Source organism: Equus caballus, chromosome 21 (genome assembly GCF_041296265.1).
Source record: "Equus caballus isolate H_3958 breed thoroughbred chromosome 21, TB-T2T, whole genome shotgun sequence".
Lineage (NCBI taxonomy): Eukaryota > Metazoa > Chordata > Mammalia > Perissodactyla > Equidae > Equus > Equus caballus.
The window spans coordinates 28,477,431-28,498,912 of NC_091704.1; the positions used below are offsets into that span (position 1 = coordinate 28,477,431).

The 21,482-nt window shown below is 38.9% G+C and overlaps 1 protein-coding gene across 27 annotated transcripts in view; it reads left to right on the forward strand.

Annotated features, from left to right (window-relative positions):
* PDE4D (phosphodiesterase 4D) overlaps positions 1-21,482 on the forward strand; it is a 1,371,041-nt gene that overhangs the window by 1,132,591 nt on the left and 216,968 nt on the right.

The following is a 21,482-nucleotide window of genomic DNA, read 5'->3' on the forward strand; positions in this document are numbered from 1 at the left end:
TGACTGAGTTTCATGGTAGAGGCATTTATTTCATTTAGACTGTGGTTCTTGTTATGATCAAATGAAGTCAAGTATATGAACTAATGTAAAAAGCCATATTATAATGGCTCATGGGTGTATGTATATGTGGGTCTAAGTGATTTTACAAACAAAATGTGTGACACAGTCATTATGGTTTGTGACTGAAGTAAGTTTTACAAAACCTAACTGGATTCTCAGCCTATAACATAGGCATACATGCATGTGTTATATACACACACTTACTCTGTGATAGAGTATTTACTTATGTATTTAAGGGACACAAATATTTAATTTTTGGAGTTCTCACAAAGAAATAAAATACTCTTACTTTATCTGCATGAAGATCAGCATCTGGAACTATAAAAATGACTGTGATCCCAGATTGTTGATAATTGGACTGCATTTTTACTTTTTATTAGTATGTTGACATGCATGTAGAGCCAGCCTTCCTTTGAAGAAGGAGCAATCACATGGATTATTTCCATAAATGGTTGCTCTTCTCTCTCTAAGAGAACCCACCCAAAATATTATAGAACTATTAGTCACCATGGTTGAAAATATCACATAAGGTTAATATAGTCCCCATCTGGTGATACATTTTTCTATCAGATTTATTAAGGTCAGAGTTGGTTTTGACTAGAGCTGTGACATTAGCCGCTATTATTTAACTGCTATTATTTAATAAGAGATGGAAGGCCTAATGGATAATTGTTTCTTTCTGGACATTTATGTGTTTTTATTAGGATAATGAATACAGAATTATCAACATCATTCTGTGTAGATTTTATTTGTTTTTAAATAATATTTGTAATGTCAAACTCATTTTTATTTCATAACCTAACCACACACAGAGCCTACAGTGAGGCAAAACAGAGGTTGAAACATGTTTATTGCCATTGGCTTTAAAGAGACCTCTAAGCAGTTTGCCTCAATATTTAAAAAGGAAAAAGACCTTTCTGAATAGATGCCATTGTGTTGTTCAAACAAAGCTGACTCTGTAGAAGAGAAATAGATTGTTTTCTCTTGGACCAGTGAGCATCATCACCGGGACAGAATTCAACAGGGGCAATAAAGGATTTTCAAAGGTTTAGTTGTTGTTGTAGAAGCAGATACTAGTTGTTATTCTAGCATTAAAGATATATAAGATATATCCGTATATATGTATGTCATCGCACACACACCCACATCCATACACACTCTTGCTTGACTACATTCCTTTATTCTTTGAAATTCTTTTGAGGGCCCTGAAAACATCTTACTAAAATGACAGGAGGGGAATGGAATCAAGCTGACTTTTTTCAGTATTTACAATGTGCCTGGCTTTGTGCTCTGTACTTCACTCTCATTTGCTCATCCAACCTCCCAGAACTTGTGGTATAAGACTGTCTACATTTACAGATGACAAAACCGCGATGCAGGGAGCCTGAGAAATCTGCCCGAAGGCACAGGACTATTGGCAGAGCCGAGGTTTGAGGCCACGTCTCAGGGTTCCAGCACATACGTGCGTACATACATATGTACTTCAACTCAATTGAAAGTAAAGTTTTGACGAGGCTACATTTGACAACTCCATAGTTAGTAGAAGTGTTGGTTTGTTAAGATTTTTCAAAAAATCGGAGAGTTTATTGCCAATTTTATTTTTCTCTTAAAAAAACATTTTCTTCCATTGCTGACGCGCAGTTATAAAAATAAATTAGAGGTAAACAGATAACAGTTTCCTGGCTGCCTTCACGTCTGTGAGCCTGACACGGATCCCAGAAGGAAAAATATGCTGCAACGAGGCTTATGTGATATTACATATTTAGGGATCCTTTGACTGCTTATTTACAATATCCAGTTACAGCCACATTAGTTTCCTTTTTGGGCAAAAGCACACATTCGCTTGACCATTATTTTGGCGGAGGCTGACTTTGCCTGCCACTTCCAATATGTCCTTGTGTGCCCAAGCTCGTAATTGCAGCAGTTGAGTCTGGAGCTCCCCTGACAGCACCGTTATGCCGGCAGGAGCATTGGTGAGACCTGCCTCAGAGGCTTCTTTGTCACAAGGAAAGGAATGCAGACCTGCTTCACTTTGCATCATAAATGTATTTCCAAAGGTAGTTTCTTGTTGAGTTATTTTGTAATAACTTGCATTTTTCTAAGTACAAAATAAACACACATTCATTGTGGAAACATTGGGAACTCCAGAAAATACATGTTTTAAAATATAACCTGAAATCACAGCATCCGGGGATAGCCATCATTAACATGGTGGTTTCTTTCCTGCATAACTTTTTAAAGCATACACACATACACACAAACATATCAAACATTACACACACGTATAAGCATATATAACTAGAGATTGGACAAAACTGAGTTACAGAGATTGAGCATTTGAAACATGTTTACAGTAGTCCCCCCTTATCTGAAGTTTTGTCTTCCACAGTTTCAGTTACCAGCCATCAACTGCGGTCTGAAAAATTAAATGGAAAATTCCAGAATTAAACAATTCATAAATTTTAAATTGGGCACCATTCTGAGTAGTATGATGAAATTTCGTGCTGCATGTCACCAGTGAATGAATCATCCCTTCGTCCAACCTAGCCATGATGTATGTGTTACCCACCCATTAGCTGCTTAGTAGTGGTCTCGGTTATCAGGTCAACTGTCACGGTATCACAGTGCTTGTGTTCAGGTAACCTTTATTTTAGTTAATAATGGCCCTGAGCACAAGAGTAGCAGTGTTGGCAGTTTGGATATGCCAAAGAAAAGCCATAAAGTGCTTCCTTTAAGTGAAAAGGTGAAAATTCTCAACCTAGTAAGAAAAGAAAAAAAATTGTATGCTGAAGTTGCTAAGATCTACAATAACTTTTATTAAAATATATTGCTATAGTTGTTCTATTATTAATCTCTTACTGTGCCTAATTTATAAATTAAACTTTATCATAGGTAGGTATCTATAGGAAAAAGTATAGTATATACAAGTTTCAGTGTTATCCACAGTTTCGGGCATCCACTGGGGGTCTTGGAACATATCCCCCGCAGATAGGGAGGGACTACTGTATTGCCATATGTATCCTACTGTTGTGTGCCAGATGACCATCAGGACAGTATTATCAGTTTTTCATTCTGTATTTCTTACTTAACATTTTTAATAAACATTTTCCCATATCATTTAGTATTCTAGGAAAATCTAATATTCTAACAGTGGCATAGGAATCCATTTTACACGAAATAAAATGATTTTTTTTAGCCATTCTTTCAATTGTTGGGCATTTAAGTTTTCCCCTGTTTTCTCTAACATAATAATGGTTCATTGAACATCTTTGTAACATAAATTTTAATCTGTATCTGTGATTAATTACTTGGGCAAAATTCTTGGAAATGATATTACTGGGCCAAAAAGTTTAAATATTTATAAACCTGTCAATACATACCATATTGCCAGATATTTATTAAAACATATTTTAACCCTACTTAAAGGAAATTGCTCTTTCAAGAAATATGCAGTCGTATGTCACTTAATAATGGGGATCCATTCTGAGAAATGCGTTATTAGGCAATTTCGTTGTATGAGCATCATAGAGTGCACTTACACAAACCTAGATGGTGCAGACTGCTACACACCTAGACTTTATGGTACTAATCTTATGGGACCACCATTGTATATCCATTATTGACCAAAGTGTCATTATGCAGCACATGACAGTAGTAAATTCTCTTTTGTGTAAAGAGCAAAACTGTAATTGGTATTTATTTAAATCTGAATTTTCACAGCATTTCATCCAGTTACATAACCTTGTTTTACAGATGGGAAAATAAGGCCCAAGATCCATTACAGGACAGAGTAGCACAAAGATCTAACTTCCAAAGCTGGCCCAAAGCAGTTACATTTATATTATCAATTCAGTCAAGAAATTCTTTGGATTTTCTGTCAAAATGACTTCAATCGTTGAGATCATATTTGATGGGGGAATATTTCAATATTTCTTTTACACGTGGTGATATATTTTGACTCTTATAAGCAGGGCCTCTACAGTAAAAACAAGAATCATTTTATTCAATCTGCAGGTAGCAATAGCATGCTCTGAAATTCATGCTCACAGACAGTGGTTCTCAAACTATGGAGCACCTAAGGAATGCTCTATGTTTGTGTGTGTTTTAAAACACAGAGTCCTGGGTTCCTCCCCAAGACTCTGGTTCAGTAGCTCTGGATAGGACCTAGAAATATTCATTTTAACCAGCACCCCCCCACCACCCCCCCAGTTAATTCTCAGGCAGGGAGTCCAAGGCTACACTGTGAGAAATACTGGTGTGATGAAGAACTCTGACCTTTGTGCTTTGATACTAGCTCTGCATCTATCTGTAATTTATTTAATTTCTCTCTGCTTCAGTTTCCTTATCTATAAGGAGGGGTGGGAAATACTAGTTTTCTCCACCAGGGGTTGTTGAGAGGATTAAATGAAATAAGCCATGCAAAGGAATTATTAGCACAATCTTTAGCACATAGCAAATACTTAATAAAGGCTAATTCCTGTTATCATTGTTGTCATTGGCATTATAGTGATGTCCCTATTTCTTCATTGGCACATTTAAATGTATAATTTTAAATGATTGTCATTGTTGGTGGATTATTGATTGTGTTTGTTGTCCCTTCTGACTTGACTCAATTCTGTTTACTTAGATATTTCCCTCTTATTTGTCTCTTGTCCCCACTTACACACACCACTGGAGTTGAAATTGAATTGAGATCAAAAGCAGCAGGAACTACTCAGAGAGTTTGGTAAGAACAGCTGAACGAGCATCAATGAATCTTGTTGAAAATAAAATAGTGATTCCACTGCTCACCTGCTAAGAGATCCCATCAGAAAGTGTCCGTTCTCCAGGCCATGTAGGCCTATAATCGGCACCGTGTATCAGCCATTGCAGGCATTTGCATAGTTAATTCTTTCTCTCCTGGTTCAGCAATAAAACCTGTGTTAAACAGGGAGATTTCTGTAAATGGATCTTGAAGTCTGTATATAGAAAATTCACTCAATAAATAGTTATGAAGTTCCTATACATGACATCAGAACTGTGTTAGGTACTGGAGATACAGAAATGAATATATTAAAGGAATTTAATTCAGCCATTTTGTGTGATAATCTTTCTGAACAAAACAACATGATATAGAACCTTCAGGCAGTATTCAATTTATGGCTACTTCCTACTAAAAAAGATTGATGTATCTGAAATTGCTGGCTGCTAGATATTCCAATCATTTCAGAATGTACTAATTTGGCTGAACAACCTACTTTGACTAAAATAGGGTACCTTAAAGCACAAGTCAATGTCCTAAGAGAAAATATCATTACACCAGCAAAATCTCTGTTTAATCCCAAAAGAAAAGCCCTCTCAAAGGCCTAGTTATTTCAAGTCATGTTTAGTTAAACCATATAACTTAGACATTCTCTTGAGTGTCACTGAAATTTTTCCCAGAACTGTGACTTTGTCAAGCCAAGTTACCCTTCCTTCTGATCCACGGAAGGAGATAACATTTATTGAGAAGTCATTGTATGTCAGTTCTTAAACTGGGCACTTAAATAGTCTCTCGTTAATTCTTTGTAACAGCCCTTTCTTACACCTAGGACCTTGCAAAGAATATGTCAGAAAGAGACAGGAATAGCCTTATAAGGTTCAGTCAGCCAAGAAGCTATTTTGCTCAAGTGCAGAAAGAAGCCATTGCTGCCAAGTACTTGGCTGTGGCTGGTAGAGGATGGTGTTTCTTAGAAAGACCAGGAGACATGGCTGGATCCATTGTCCTGCTTGCCCAGGGCCAGGCTGGGTATCAGACATAGTGGTTTGATGCCCTTTTATTGATAGTTGTCTTACTTTAATAGGATCCTGTTGCTTTTATGGTCAATGGATGGTCCTTAAATGGTTTGAACTTTGTCCCCATTTCATAGCAGAAATTTTTAACCTAGAGTCCACAAATAGGCTTTAAGGATCTGTAACCACTTTAAAATAATAACAATAAAAATTTAAAAGCACTTAGTGTCTCACATTGTGCTAATAAGCACTTCACATGTTTTATCTCATTTAAACCTCATAATGGCCCTAGCAGATAGGTACTGTTTTTATTTCCATTTTGAAGATGAGGAATATGAAATTTAAAGAGGTTAAATAATTTGCAGAATGTTGATAACTATATAGCAGCAGAGTAAGGGCTTTAATCCATGCTGTCTGACTCTAAAACCCTTAGGCTTAACCACTACGCCATACTGAACTTTCTGGAATGACATCAAAAGGCGTAGGGGCATCTGTATGTGTGTGTGTATGTGTTTATGATTTTTTCCGAAGGCTTACGTTTCTGAAGATTTTCAAGTCATTTAATTCTTAAAGGGACCTCGGATCTCCAAAATTTGAAACCCCTCTGCTAGAGGATGGCTATATGTCTGGCCTTTTATTAGAATGACCTTGGCAGAAACAATCTGTTTCATACCTCTTGGCACTCTATACTTGTGTTATCAGTTGAACCACTTGGTTAGTTCACCAGGAAGATCTGGAGGTCTTAAGCTGAGAGCCAAGTGCTTCCCAGATATGTGCCTTTCATTACCAATACCATTTGACCCCCTCTCTCCTTAGGGTGCAACACCAGGTTGATAGTAGCTTTCAAAATAAAACATGCTACTCATCAAATATCTAGAGAACTAGGAAAGCTGCAAGAAAATAAGAAGTAGGTGAGTTCAGAGGCAAAGAAATCACAAATTTGGTACATTCCATGTAGTTTTATCATAACTTACTAAAACTGGTATGTTACCCTAGGCATGGATTGAAATATGCTATTGAATAATAAAGAATTTTCATCTAGTTTATATTAGTGAAATTATATATTTTTTGGAACCAGGATCAAAGTCACATCCTCTCTCTGCTCTAACAATTGCATAGCCACATAAAAGTCAAGTCTTACAGTCAAAGTAATAACAGAATTTTGTTCTGATAGAAACTATAAACATACTAACACCTCTGTTAAAATTTTAGTTGGGCTGTCTGAACTGAGGAGGTTGTGTGTTGGCTATTAGTTTCAGTAACTGGAAGGGTTGCAAATGATAATTTCATTGGTATTTTACTGGCCTCAGAGATGCCTGTAGTGAGCCAAATTAAAGCCATCTTATTAAAATGTCGAAGAAATATGTAGGAAATTGCAGTGTATTTAAAGGGGAAAGAATAAAAAGGGAATTAACGTTTACTGAACACATACCACTTTCAAAACACTCTCTTAGGTGCTTTAAGACTCATTAGCCCATTTTGGTTTTCTAAACATGAATGCTTTATAATCCCTTTTCAACAAGTGTGGAAGCTCAGGCTCAGAGAGCTTAAGTAGCTTTGCTTAAGGTCCCAGAGCTGGCGAGGAACAGAGCCTGTTCCCATCCAGATCTGATTCCAAAGCCTGTGTAGTTTCTGCTATGCTGTGATACTTTGGGGAGCTAAATACCATTTGGGGACCTAGTTTTAATGAGCTTCATCGGTATTTTAATAAGGGACCCCTGGATCCTAGAAAACCAATGAAACATAATGGATAAAAATATGAACTTCAGGCAAGTTATTTAACTTCTCTGAGCACTGTTTCTTTATTCAACTCAGTAATAAAAATCAAATGAGACAATGGATATGAAATGCTGAGAATAGTACATTCTCTGTTTTTATCATCCATTGTTATTATTGTGCTACTCTTGGTAAAAGGCCCATAGAATAAGGGCGGTTGGATCCCTGTGGACAGTAAATCACTCAGCTGAGGACCATCTGGAGGACTTGCCTTTGGGAGCTGCTAAGATGTCAGCTCTAATTCTGTCTGGGGAATGCAGTGGCAGAGAGGAGAGTTTGACAGATAGGTCTCCGTTGAGGAGGCATTTCAGCAAAGTAATGTGTTACCAAGGCTATGAAAGATGTTAGAGCCCACACTTTCTCTCAGGGACAACAGCCGGAGTTTGAAGCATCCAGGAGAAACCACAGGTATATGAACACACAGCAATCACAGCAGTGACACTTTGACCCCATGTGGGAGATTTAAATACTGGGTCTCCAAAATTATTTGCCCATTTACCTTTACCAAATGGAACTCCAGCAAGGAGATGGAGAAACCTTTTCTCCTGTGGTTCCTCGCCCATGTTCGTCATTGCTTAAGCAGTGTTTATTTTGGTAACAGGAATACCTGGCCTTCTAGAAGTAACTTAATCTTCACCATTCCAAAGATAACCTTTCTGAGGTAATCTTCACATCAGTAGAGGCCGCAAAACATTATCTCTATGCAATAAATAGCTCAGGTTTCTAGTCATTCCCAAGAACATTGACCTCACATTACTTACCATCTCACAGTCAAAAATACTTTTGCTCTTACCTCACACTATATACAAGACTGGAGAATGAGCAAGATTATTACATTTTGCTTGATGTATTTTGGCATTACAGGCAGCATATATTTTTGTTATTATAATTTTTAGCTATGTTGAAATGTGTATGAAATTTCTCAGGTGAAAGAGAGCCTTTGATGCAATATTCAAAAAGGATAACTCTGAGTCAGAGGGACAGTTTCTAAAGTATGGCACCTTTTTTCTCCTTCCAGTTCTTTCTATTTGGTGGTGGGACCAGATAGAGGAAGAAGTCGGTTTTGTTTTTTCAAAGGAGGGCGTCAAAGGAAGTAACCCAAGCTGCTGGACAAAAGTCAAAGGATTTTCTTCCTGCTCTGTTCATAAATACATGAGAATTGATATTTCGTTCTGTTTAAATACAAAATGCACACTCCCATTTCTTTTTTCTATAGATATGTGTGTTGTCACCTGTTGTCCAAATACTCATCTAATTAATATTATCTACGAATCCAAATGGAAATCGCAAGGTTACAACACTACTTTTGGTCCCTGTTTTACAAGAGTTAGTACATTTGGTTGAGAAGCACGAAGGGCAAATATTCTCTCCTTGTGCTAAGCCTTTTATTAACTAAGTGTCTCTGTGACACAGGAAATAGCCAGGGCTTACGTAGTGCTGATCACATACCAGGCACTATTCAAAATGCTCTTTTATCCACTTCATGGAAAAGGAAACTGAGGCAAGGAGAGGTTGGTTAATTTGGCCGAGCTCACATGGCTAAAAGGGGGAGAGGCAGGATTTTGAACCCAGACAGCCTAGACTGTGTGTTCTTAACCACCATGATATAGTGCCTCTGAAAGTTTTTCCCTGAAGAGTAGAGAAGGTTAAATTCTCAGGAATAAATATACCCTCCACAGGTAGGCATATGCACAGAACTCAGACACAGTTAATAATAGAATGATTTCCTCTCACACAAAGGAAAGAAGCTAGCATTTAATGAGTACAGTCGTGTGCCACGTAACGACATTTCATCAACAATGCACTACAAATACCACAGTGGTCCCATAAGATCAGTACCATATAGCCTAGGTGTGTAGTAGGCTGTACCGCCAGGTTTGTATAAGTGCCACAGGGGAGGAAGAAATTTTCCTCTACCCTTCTGGGTTCTTCTGGCTGGTCTAAGAATTAAATTGGCATGAGACAGATTAGCAGGAGAAAAACAAATAAAAGTTCAATAGCATGTATACATGGGAGAAACCCAGGAAAACTCAGTAACTCACCAAAATGACAGAAGTCCTCACCTTAAATACTATCCTCAGCTAAGGACAAAAGATGTTGGGAGTGGGGAGAGCCAAGGGCTTCAAAGGGAAGGCAGGCGGTTCACAGGTAGGTGAAAAGGCGTGAACATTTAGAAAACAAGTGTGTGTTTGGCCACACAGAAACAGAAGAACACAGAGGGGAGCCCAACAAACAGGCTTTTCTAGATTCCTCCCCATCTGCCACCTAGTTCATGTTATGCTAAGGTGATAGCTCCTTCCTGAGACAGGTTTTTTTGTCTTACTTCTTTTAGGCAGTTAAGGGAGAGGTAACAAGGAAAACTTTCTGAGTCTTTCTTTTTCTTAAAAATAATTCACAGGGTCTAAGTTCAGATCACAGCTCCATCATTAACTAGCAAGTCATTAGATTTCTCTATGTTGCGGTTTCATCATCCATAAATAAAGGGTGACAGTAATATGTATTCTATAGAAATGTTATTAAGAGCAAATAAAATAAAGGATGTAAAAGCATTTGCTAAATAGTAAAACACTATGTAAATGTTATTTTCATTATGATGATTAAAGTAAATGGTATATAGCCTCCCAAACTCAAATAGCCGGGGAGGGGCAGTTGATAAAGGGATAACTGTTTCTAAAAGTAGTTGCAGTACCCCAAGGTAATGTTTTGCTGAGGACCTGAATAAGATGTTTGGAATTGTAGGAGCAAGAATCGGAGGCATATTAGACATTGGCTAGTGCATGTGGAGCTTTGAAGAATAAGAAAGTTTTCACGGGTAGAAATAGATTGGGCTCAGATCAAACTTTATCATCTGTAAAGTGTACTCCAGATAGTGAGGACAGCATGAGCAAAAGTGTCTTTGGAGGGACCAGAGATAAGATTTGAAGGGAGTTGGGACCAGATTTTAAAGTAACTTAAATTGCATGATAAAGAATTTTAGTCTGTTTTTTTAGGCAAGGAAGTAACATAATCAGGTTTTCTGACCACTGCAAATTATCTCTCCTCCCCTTCTTTCTTTCCCTTCCTCTCTTTTCTTTCTGCCTTCCATTCAACTACACACAAAATCCTGCAGCAGTGTAGAGAATGGTGTAGCACAGTGAGACATGTGGGCAAGGACGCCACCCAGGAAGCTATGTGATAATTCAGTTGAGAACAGCTTTGGCTCTGAATGCCCTCCCTCCCATGTGAGCAGAGTACAGGATTATGACCTGAGTTCAGCGCTGTGCAGGTGGAATCAGGAATGTTAAAGCTGGAAGGGGCCTTGGAGATCAGCGAGTCTGGTATTCCTAACTTTACAATACATCAAATCACTTGGACAGCTTTTTAAAAATACAGATTCATGGGCCCAACCCCAGATCTGCTGACTCAGAGTATCTAAAAGGAGGCCCAAGAATCTGCATTTTTAAAAGTCTTTCCAAAGTGGCATGCAGACCAGTAATTGAGAATGACTGGTAGTCAATCTGTTTTATTGAGAAAATAATTAAGTTCCAGAGAAATCCAGAGGTTACCAACGTCACAACTGGTTAGCAGAGTTAGAACTCAAACTTGACGCTCCCAATTCCCAAACCAGTAAAATAGCCCAGGATCAGTTCTTATCTTTCTGTTATAAAGAAATACATTCTTTTTATCTCAAATATTCCTTAGAGTATGAAATGGGAACTCCTTTGGTCTTGCAAAGCTGGTCTGTAACGTACTTAAATGAGTTTAACCACATGGTTGTTTATTTTATCTTACCCCAAGTATTATTAAACATTTACCAAATACTCAAGGCATTACAATGTGGTTAGGATAATTAACAAGGTTACCAAAGTGGAGGACCCTTACTATAATCCGTTTCAAGTTTTTGTCATGCTATGATTTCTAGACATGTAAACACATCCATTCACTCCAGCAAAATGTCACATTCTACGCAAAGGTTTTGAACCTTATGCTCAAGGCAGCTAGATAATATCTCTAAGTGAGTTCTAATAGCGGACATTAAAATAAGAATTTGCCTTTGTTGCAAGCTTTATGAAATTAAAACTAATCCAATTGTTCAATCTTCCATTTAAATCTTTAGTGCAAAGATCAGAGGATTTTGGTTGGAGTCATAATTCAGCCACTTAAATCTTTGAGACTGAGTAAACCATTGCCCTCTTCTTGAGCCTCAGTTTCCTCTTTGGCAAATGAGGATAAGATTTTGCACCCCCCGCCCCCCAACCCCTACTGCCTGTTGCCCAGGGTCATGGTGTGATTTCCGTTGAACAATGGCTGTGACAGGGTGTTAGAAACAGTGGGACCATCTGAGAGACCTACGAGGAAAAGGCCTTTGGGAGAAATTCTTTTGTTTCCCCAGGACAGGTCCTCATAGTGCAGCTCATCAGGAGAGGCACAGATGGAGCTCAAGGACATGGCAAATGGCTAAGGCACCCATGTCACGTCACCCTGAGAGATTATTTCCGTGCAGCCCGAGGAGCCAAATACATTAGTGGGATTAGTGGCAAACGTGGTATTCAAACTCATAATTACATTGCGAGTTTAAAGGACAGCTGTGTATGAAGAAACCAAGAGCAGAATAAGTATAAATGTGGTTTGGATTTTTTTTCCGTCTTGTCAAATTAAATTTCTAGTTCTAAATTTTACAGAAAAAGGAAAAGAAAAAGAAGGCTAAGAAGTCACATTTTAAGATTTTTTGAAGTTTATAGGAAAAAAGTAAAAAAGATACCTACAGTGAATGAACGCATATAAAAACTGTGATTTGGTTCTCGTGAAGTATAGGCATTTAGGCCTAATTTCAAAACTTGGTCAAATTTAAGTTTTAAAGGTCAGAAACGTTTGTAATCATATGTGGGTTTTTTTCCAACTTAAGTTTAAAAACCTGACATCTATTCTTTTTTAGACTCTCTTAGAAGTTTAATGTATGAAAAAAAACGACTTTATTTTACAAGATGTATTTTCTGTAAACATAAGCACATTTCAAATCAAATTATCCACCAGTGATACTCATTTTATATAGGCAGGCTGGAGATTAAGGTTCTATTTACATATTTACACTATGGGGTACAATGTAGTACTAAATGTTTTAAAGGCCTGGAATGAGAACAATTGTAGTTCCTATTAAGAAATACTATATCTGAGGATTCTGGCACGACCATCTATAGCCAGTTAGAGAAATCTTTGCTGGGTTTAAAGCCTGTCCCGTCACAGATGGCCTTGTTTACACTGTACTTAGAGCTTGGACTCCTCATTAAAAAAGCACAAGTCGTTTTTTAAAAGGCATCTAAATACGAAGTAATCAAAAAGTGGGAGCCAAGATGACACAGAATAAATTCTATGAAAAATAAAGAGGTGCCAGCCCAGTGGCGCAGCGGTTAAGTGCGCACGTTCTGCTTCGGTGGCCCGGGGTTCACCAGTTCGGATCCCGGGTGCAGACATGGCACCGCTTGGCAAGCCATGCTGTGGGAGGCGTCTCACATATAAAGTAGAGGAAGATGGGCACAGATGTTAGCTCGGGGCCAGTCTTCCTCAACAAAAAGAGGAGGATTGGCAGCAGTTAGCTCAGGGCTAATCTTCCTCAAAAAAACCCAAAAAAACAAAAAAAAAGAAAAAGAAAGACAAAGTACACATAATTGAATATCAGAATCCATCCAGAAAATAGTTGAGTTCCACAAATGGATGATTATATACAAATATTTGAGATATATCATTACATAAAAATGAAAGGAATTTTAATGGCTAAAGAAATAAAACTTGAAAGGAGGTCAGCAATGATATTGCTTTGCAACTTGAGGTGATTAGAGAAGAGGTCGAATGTATTTAGAATACAGCCATGATTTTTTCTTAGCTATGGACGTGGTAAGTCAACAAGATTTATGAACAGTCTCACCATGAATTTGATTGCGTTAGGGAAAAAAGTCCCATTTTAATTTAGAAGCAGAAACTCAACGCAACTGCTACAGTCCTTGTGTCTTCTCAATGAACATTTCCTCCCATTGGTGTCTGGCAATAGTAGATGTTTGATGAATATTTGTGGAATGGATAGAGTTGTTTCTGTGACCTACTCCAACACCTTCAGTATTTATTGATCATTTGCCTTTGATCTCTAAGGTGACAAAGAAGTGTTTCTCAGATCAGAAATACATTGAAGCTCAGTGAAGGGTAGTACAAACGGGACGCCACTCCAATATTTCAGAGGCTGTATGGCCAAGAGAATGCCCTAGGTAACTTCGTTTCCTTCTTCTAGAGAAGCACATCTAGCTCTAAACAGGCATTTTAGTCTATGAGTTCAGAACAAGAAGAGCCTTAGACATCTGATTCACCCTATAACATTCCCAATTTGAAGAACTTACTCAACTCTGATTCCATTGCAAATGAGCTAGAGAACAGTGAAGAGCGGTTCTGTTTGATGTTTGGGTAAACTATGAAATATTTCTAGAATTTTTCATAGACTCTGGCCCATAATCCTAGAAATGTGCACACTCAGAAGGTCATCTTGGTCTGGAATCCACTTCTAAATAAGGCCGGCCTAGTTTGATCTGGTACTTCTGAGACCTCATTGACTCAAGTGGAATGTAGATCTGAATCCTGAGGGAAGGTGATTCCTGGTCCTGTATCTCTTCTGTGATTCAGAGACAAATTCATGCGTCAGCTTCATGCTTGAGCTGATCCTTTCTAGCTTTTCTGATTATCATTAAGGCAGAACAGCACTGGACTGGCTTTTGCTGTTTACAGAACAACACAACTGTGTGTAATGATTATAAACTTATTCTCTAATACTTCTTAAGCACTTGGATGATAAGAAATGTCTTAAGGAAAATATGTGTAACCATGGAGGATCCAGGCGGGAATAAAAACTAAACCAAGTGTGAAAATGGTAGAATTAAAGAGCCAGTGGGTTTCACTCGGGCCTCTGAAAGGCATGTATATATATATATATATATATATATATATATATATATATATATATATTAGTTCAGAGGTAGATTGAATGTGAAATGTTTGGCAGTTTAATCTACCTTCAGTACAGCCATTTTAGTTTGGTGTAATGTAGTGCATTAGGTGTTATTGTGCGAGCAAATAAACCCCCAAAATAAGTTTATTTTTCATCAGGTAACTGTCTAGGGTGGTGTTTAGGAGGACAGGGCAGCTCTCCTCCTGCTCTCATTCAGGGACCTCCTATCTTGTATTTCCACCGTCCTTTGGCACCTTTGGCAGCCAGCTGGCAGAGAGAAAAAGAGCACAGAAATGAGCCTATGGGAGGGGTTATGAGCCAGTCCTGAACGTAGCAGGCAGTATTTCTCCTCCCATCCAATTATGTGGTCAAATCTAATTGCAAGAGAAGCACAGAAAAGAGGACTTCTTGTATGCCCAGGAACAAGCGGAGAATGGAATTTGGCAGATGGCAAACAGAATTCTCCACATTCACTGTCCTGATTACTGAATTCTGTGCTTTTCCAAGATCTTTTTGTCTTTAGTTAGGAGTATATGCAAAACCATTTCAAGGAAACGTGAAAAATATCTTTATTCTTCAAAATCATTGTTGAAGTAGATCCCACAACCTCTTCGGCAGCCCATCCCACTGTCTGAAAACCTTTGAAGGGTAATTTATAAGCATGTATAATTCATCCGATATAGGAAATCACAAGGGAATCTCAATGTGCCCACAACACAACGAGATGTATGCTGTTCAGTGTGAGCGTTTACGTCTTCGTGTTTATTCTCTGTGATTTATTTTTGAAGAATTGCAGAAGAGAGTGATTGTTCATGACCATCATACGATGATATTCTTATAATTACTTTACCCTGGTAGGACTGAAGACATGGTATCCACTTCAGGCCACACAGCTCTCTGAAGCCTTCTCTGTTCTCTTCTACTCCCATTAAAGTAGAAAAACCCATCTGTGTGGATCATTGAGGTTGGAAACTGAGTAATATCACTTCTCCAAAATAGATTTAATAGCAGGGCTGCTGAATTGTTTCCTGACCTGTTTGAGGGAGAGTCCAGACCCAGAGAAAAACATGGTGTATGAGTTTTCACATCCATTAGTGGAAAAGAATCAGATTTAAGTTATATTCTTAAAGGCAATTTTAGTAGAACTATTGCGGTTTTTGTTTTCAGTTCAATCTTGCCTAGACATTTAATCTATCTAAAATATAGTATTTTAAATAGTAAGTGTTTTTTACAGAAGATTCTTAATTTAACAATTCTTATTCATTTGACTAAGCCATTTGGAAATTAATTCTTAATGAGTCTAAATACGTGGATAGCCAGGATTGAGACTGAGAACCACATTTTAAAAACCTACCCGTGAAAAAGAAAATCATAATCTCTGTAGGACACCTGTGGCTTCCAGCACATCCCTCTTCAGACCTTCCAAGTGATTCTAATATCCTACCTGGTGGAATCACTCCCCTCTCCCCCAGGATGATGTAATAATCACAGATCTGGATGGATAAGCATGCAAATAGCAAGAACAATTTTGGAAAATATGAGTAAGCTTTGGAAATTTAGGCTATCAATCAAATAAAGAGAAAAGAATGAAGAAAAAATTAACCTCTAATAATAATTCACCTATTTAGGAAAAAAGGTGGTATTACATTTCCATTTTCAGCCATCCCATTGTTTCTCCTGTCCTTTCCTATTCTATCATTGCCTCAAATGCAGCTTTACTGTGAAACTAGTGAAGATCCAGCTCGGAGCTCCTCACTGGCCTGGGCCGTTTCCAAGTTCTAGGATGGAGAGTTGCTAGCAGTGGCATATAGTCATAGGGTCTATAAAATGTGCAAAAGTCACAGTTTTTTCTAATATCATTTTTCTCAAAGCCGACTCTCAAAATTGTCTAATCTTCCTGTGCCACAAAACCTGGATCCCACCCCTGATTCCATGGCTGATTGCTAGTCAAACAGGAAGATATTCAAAATAACCCCTATTAAAATGGCTTTTAACACCCCAGCCTTCTAAGCACCTTTCTAGATGATTTCTTTGACGGAAGTAATCAATCTCATTAGTTGATAGGATTCTTGCTTTAAAAAAGTGACTGATATCTGGCCAAAATAAAAAATAATAATAAAGTTCATTTGAAGGAGAGGCAAACAGGTAACTACGATAAATAATAAACAGGATATAGTAAGTAGTGCTGCATCTGAAGGTATTAATGCCTTCATAATACAGCTATTTAGTGAGCAACTACTACATGCCAGACACTATTGTTGGGTGGTGGGGATACATTAACGAACAAAGTAGATAAAACTCCTGCACTTGTAGAGCTTGCGTTCTAATGAGGAGAGTAAGATAAACAGAATAAGTAAAGTCTATCAGAGGCTGATGAATGCTGTGGAGAAAAATAAAAAGGCAAGGAAGCTAGAAAAGGCTAGGAGGATAGGGTGGTAATTTTATTTTTTTTATGACTATTTTTTTCCAGCTTTATTGAGATGTAGTTGACGTAAAACATTGTGTAAGTTTAAGGTATGCGACGTAGTGATTTTACATATGTATATATTGCAAAATGATTACCACAATATCATTAGTTAACACATCCGTCATCTCACATAGTGAGAACTTTTTGTGGGTGTGGTGAGAACTTTTAAAATTTACCCTCTTGGCAACTTTCAAATATAAGGTACAGTATTGTTGACTGTAGTCGCCATGCTGTATGTCACATTTTTGAAGTGATTCATCTTATAACTTGAAGTTGGTACCTGTTAACCACCTTCACCCATTTCCCCCACACCCCTACCCCTAACCCCTGGCAACCACCAATCTGTTCTCTTATCCACGAGTTTGGGTGTTTTTTAGATTCTATATATAAGTGAGATCATATAGTATTTGTCTTTCTCTGACTTACTTCACTTAGTATAATATCCTCAAGGTCCTTCCATGTTGTCGCAAATGGCAGGATTTCCTTCTTTTTTATAGCTCAATAAAACTCCAGTGTGTGTATGTATATATATATGCACCACATCTTCTTTATCCATTCACCAGTCACTGGACACTTAGGTTGCTTCCATGCCTTGGCTATTGTAAATAATGCTGCAATGAACATAGAGGTGCAGATACCTCTTCTAGATAGTGATTTCAGTTTCTTCGGATATATACCTAGAAGTGAGGTTGCTGGATCTTACAGTAATTCTATTTTTAATTTCTTGAGGAACCTCCATACTGTTTTCCCTAATGGCTGTATCAGTTTACATTCCCACCAACAGTGCACAATGGTTCTTCTCACTAGGAGGCTAGAAAAGGCTAGATTAGAGTGACAGTTTTAAATAGAGTAGCCTGGGAATGTCTCACCATGAAGGTGACATTGAGCTGATATCTGGGTAAAGAATATTCCAAGCAGAAGAAACTGTGAGTTCAAAGGCCCTGAGAAGGGAGCACACACACTCGTTTAAAGCACAGCCAGGGGGCTGAGAGGCTGAGGCAGAGTGAGCAAGAGGGAGAGAGCTTCAGGATGAGATAGGAGAGGCCTCAGGGGCTCACATCACTCATGGAGGGCCTTAAGCCGTTGTGAGGACATAGCATTTACTCTGAAAAAATTAGGAAGCCATTGGAAGATGGTGAGCAGGGGCCCACGGGGATCAGATTTACATTTTAGTAGGATCGCTGTGTCCACAATGTGAAGAATAAACGTGTGGGTAGGGAGAAATGGGGGGCACACCATTAAATACCAGTGTTCCAGTGTGGGCTTATTAAAGCAATTTTAGTTGCTCTGTATCACAGATACATAAATACATAAAAATAGAAAAAGTAAATAAATACAGAAACACTTCCACCCCCAGCATTGTTAACATGATGCTGTTTCTCTTTTGGGCTGTAGCTTGAGGAAGCCAAGTTTTGAGGAGAACTGCGTTTTGGAAATATAACGGCTTAGAAGTGGTCTCAGAGAGCAAATGGTGGGTAGTAACCTGTTGCATGCAGCGCAAGGAAGATAAAACCGAGTGAATCCTTGGGGGGCTGCATCTGGCACTCAGGTCCAGCCCGGCCAGGAGACATATGTTTTACTGCTCTTCCTGTCTGTGCTCTTAGTTCAGGATCAACAAATGAAAACAGGACGTTAGGGAAAGAATACAGGCTTGCTTGTTTTGTTCTCAATCGCAGTGAAGCCTGAATGAAAATTTCAGTAAATTAAGGGCTACCAACAACTACAAAAATAGACACTTTCCATTGTCAGCATATATTCACGTTGAATGTGTCTTTAGGCCTCCAACTATTGGTATTTCTGGAGAATTGCTGCAAATACCGTCGTCACCGTGCTGCTGCAGGCTTTGCCTGTAACTCCCAACACCGCAGTCCCACATTAGGACCCACTCGAGATCCTTCTTAAGCAGAGTTTCCATTAAGAAAAGTTTCCTTTAAAATAACTATTAAAAAGTAACCTATACACCTCAAGGAAACCAATTCTTAGTTTGGGTTTTTCATATTTAAATCTAATGAACATTTTTCAGGAAAATTGGCCTTTTACTACCTCATTTGGCAAAAACCTATTAAGCAAGTCCAGCTTGTCCCTTCCGGCTTCCAATCCAAATATCAGGCTCACACCGCTATTTTCATTGTGCATCTCTTTATTGCCCTACGTAAGTTGGGAGTGTCATTGAACAGTCAGAAACGAATGTCGTGTGTTTCCAGAGATCACCGGATATTTCTACATAAGTAAGCACCCACCTCTCACCTTTGTGCCAAGCTTTTGTTTATAAAAACCATCCTTGAAAACAAAGGGTAAAATGTTTCTGTTCTGAAATGCCAGTCCCCCGTGCAAACATCTGTATTGTGCAAGCTAACATGCATGCCATCACTTACCTGTATAATCCACTTAAGTGGCTAAATACCATGCCCTCTCAGGGTTCCCTAGTTAATTTTGAGGTGCAGTTTTTTGATTGATTGGGAAAGATGGCCATTCGTGCATGTCACAGTAAAATGCTCTTTTCTACAGTCTCTATAGATAATCTGAGCAAAGTAAATATTAAAATGCGCAATCTTGAGATCCAGTATTTTCTTTACTCCAGAAAAGCTATTTGACCTGTAGGGAAATCTTGAATGAGAAATATCACTGGAATTAATTAGAAACAGGTTTCGTAGCCTTGTGGTATTGATTACAATAGGTAAAATATTTGCCTTGTGGTATTGATTACAATAGGTAAAATATTTGCTAAAAAGAGAAAAAAAATGTTTTCAGTAATTATCCAACTCCAGTTATACTTCCATTAAGCTCCATGGCGAACCATCCCCCTCCCTGAGTGGCAAAGCATCCAGATGGATTCCATTGTACAGCCAACAAGACGGGCCATGGTATAAACGAGGGAGTTGAGTTGGGCGTAGGAAAACAAACAGCGCTGTAACTGTGACTCAAGGTCCCCAACCTACACCCAGTGGCTGGAGACCTGAGGTCTGAAGGACTCTTTCTGCTCATTACATTTGGTTGGAGCCCCACCCAGGTTGTTGGGACCTCCATGACTTCCACGGTTCCTAGCAGGAAATTGTTCTTTCTCCTTAGCGAGGAATATCGAGAGAGAAATCAATAGTCTCCACCCTCTGCCCGGATGTTATCACACTGGAATTGTGAAGTAGGGTGGAGACTAAAAAGCAGCCAGAGTTGTTAGAGCAATCTGGCTCTAGCATCTGTCGCCTCATTGATTGCCAAGTTGATTCAGGTGATTTGATTGCCAAGTTGATTCAGGTGATTTGGCTGACCAGCCCTCAGTTCCCTTTCTCTCTCCTTTCTCCCTTTAGGTTCTTTCCAAAGCAGTGTGCTCAGGTACAGAGAATGAATTAGATGGAAAGTCCCCCTCAAAGATAAAGGGCAATAACAATAAAAATAACCGTAGCTGCTAAATATTGAGAACGTACTAGCATCCAGGCAGTGCGCTAAATGCTTTCCAAACATTTTCCCCTCTAATATGTATAGCGGCCCTAGAGCTAGCTACTGTAATTATCCTTACCGGGCGATGGAGGCTTAGAAAGGCACACTACCTTGCCCAAGAGCATGCAGCTAGAAAGTGGCAGAACCAAGATTTGAAATTTAACCCACACTTTCTAACTCCCAAGTGAATGTCTTAACAGAAACGTTTTTGGTATCTCCCCACCTCCCAACAGGGAGCGATAGATCTTTATTGTCAACATGCTGTTGTTGTTAATACACAGCGACAGAGGCAGCTCTCCGATGGTCTTGGCATTAGTGGAGGCTTCAGGGTTCCCACCAGCATGCCAGCATCCAGCAGCTGCTACGCTCTCTCCAGGATCTTTCCTGTGGGAGCTCTTCACAGATGATTTGGTAATGGGACATCTGTTGTTAGGGGTTCCCAGCAGCTTCTACACTGAAGTCCTTGTATCTCGCCTCCTTTGGGCTCCACACTGGGGGCCAGTGTTGAGTGTAAGGTCCTGAGGGCCAGGCTAGCTAAGATGAGCTATTTACCCAAGACAATAGCAGGATCATGGCTCAGAGGAGAGCCCACATCATGGTCAAGAAGAGATGCAAAATGTTTAAACCGGAGAAGCAGAGTCTAAGCATCAGGCCAAAAGGGTAAGAGATGATCCTAAGCAGAAAAATAATTACAAAGTCAGTAGACACAAAGTGTGGGAGCAGTGGAGGAAGCTGGAGGGAAGGTGGATTAGGACAAGTCATCCAGTAATGTCACTGACATGGAACAATGTGGAGAGCTGGGGAGCAGTTTTGTTCGGTGGTCAGTTTGTCTGTCTTCTGTTTGGTTTTTGTTGGGGGTGCATTCTATAGAAAGGGAAAGGCCTGTGGAGTGAATGGTCCTGAGTAGTGTTAGATCCACATAGCCTTCAAGAGTTCTGATTGAACAGGCCAGCTGGTGATTACTCTCACCACTCCCTCAGAGGGGGCCATCCACAGCTGCATCATTGCTTCTCCGCAGGTGCCTTC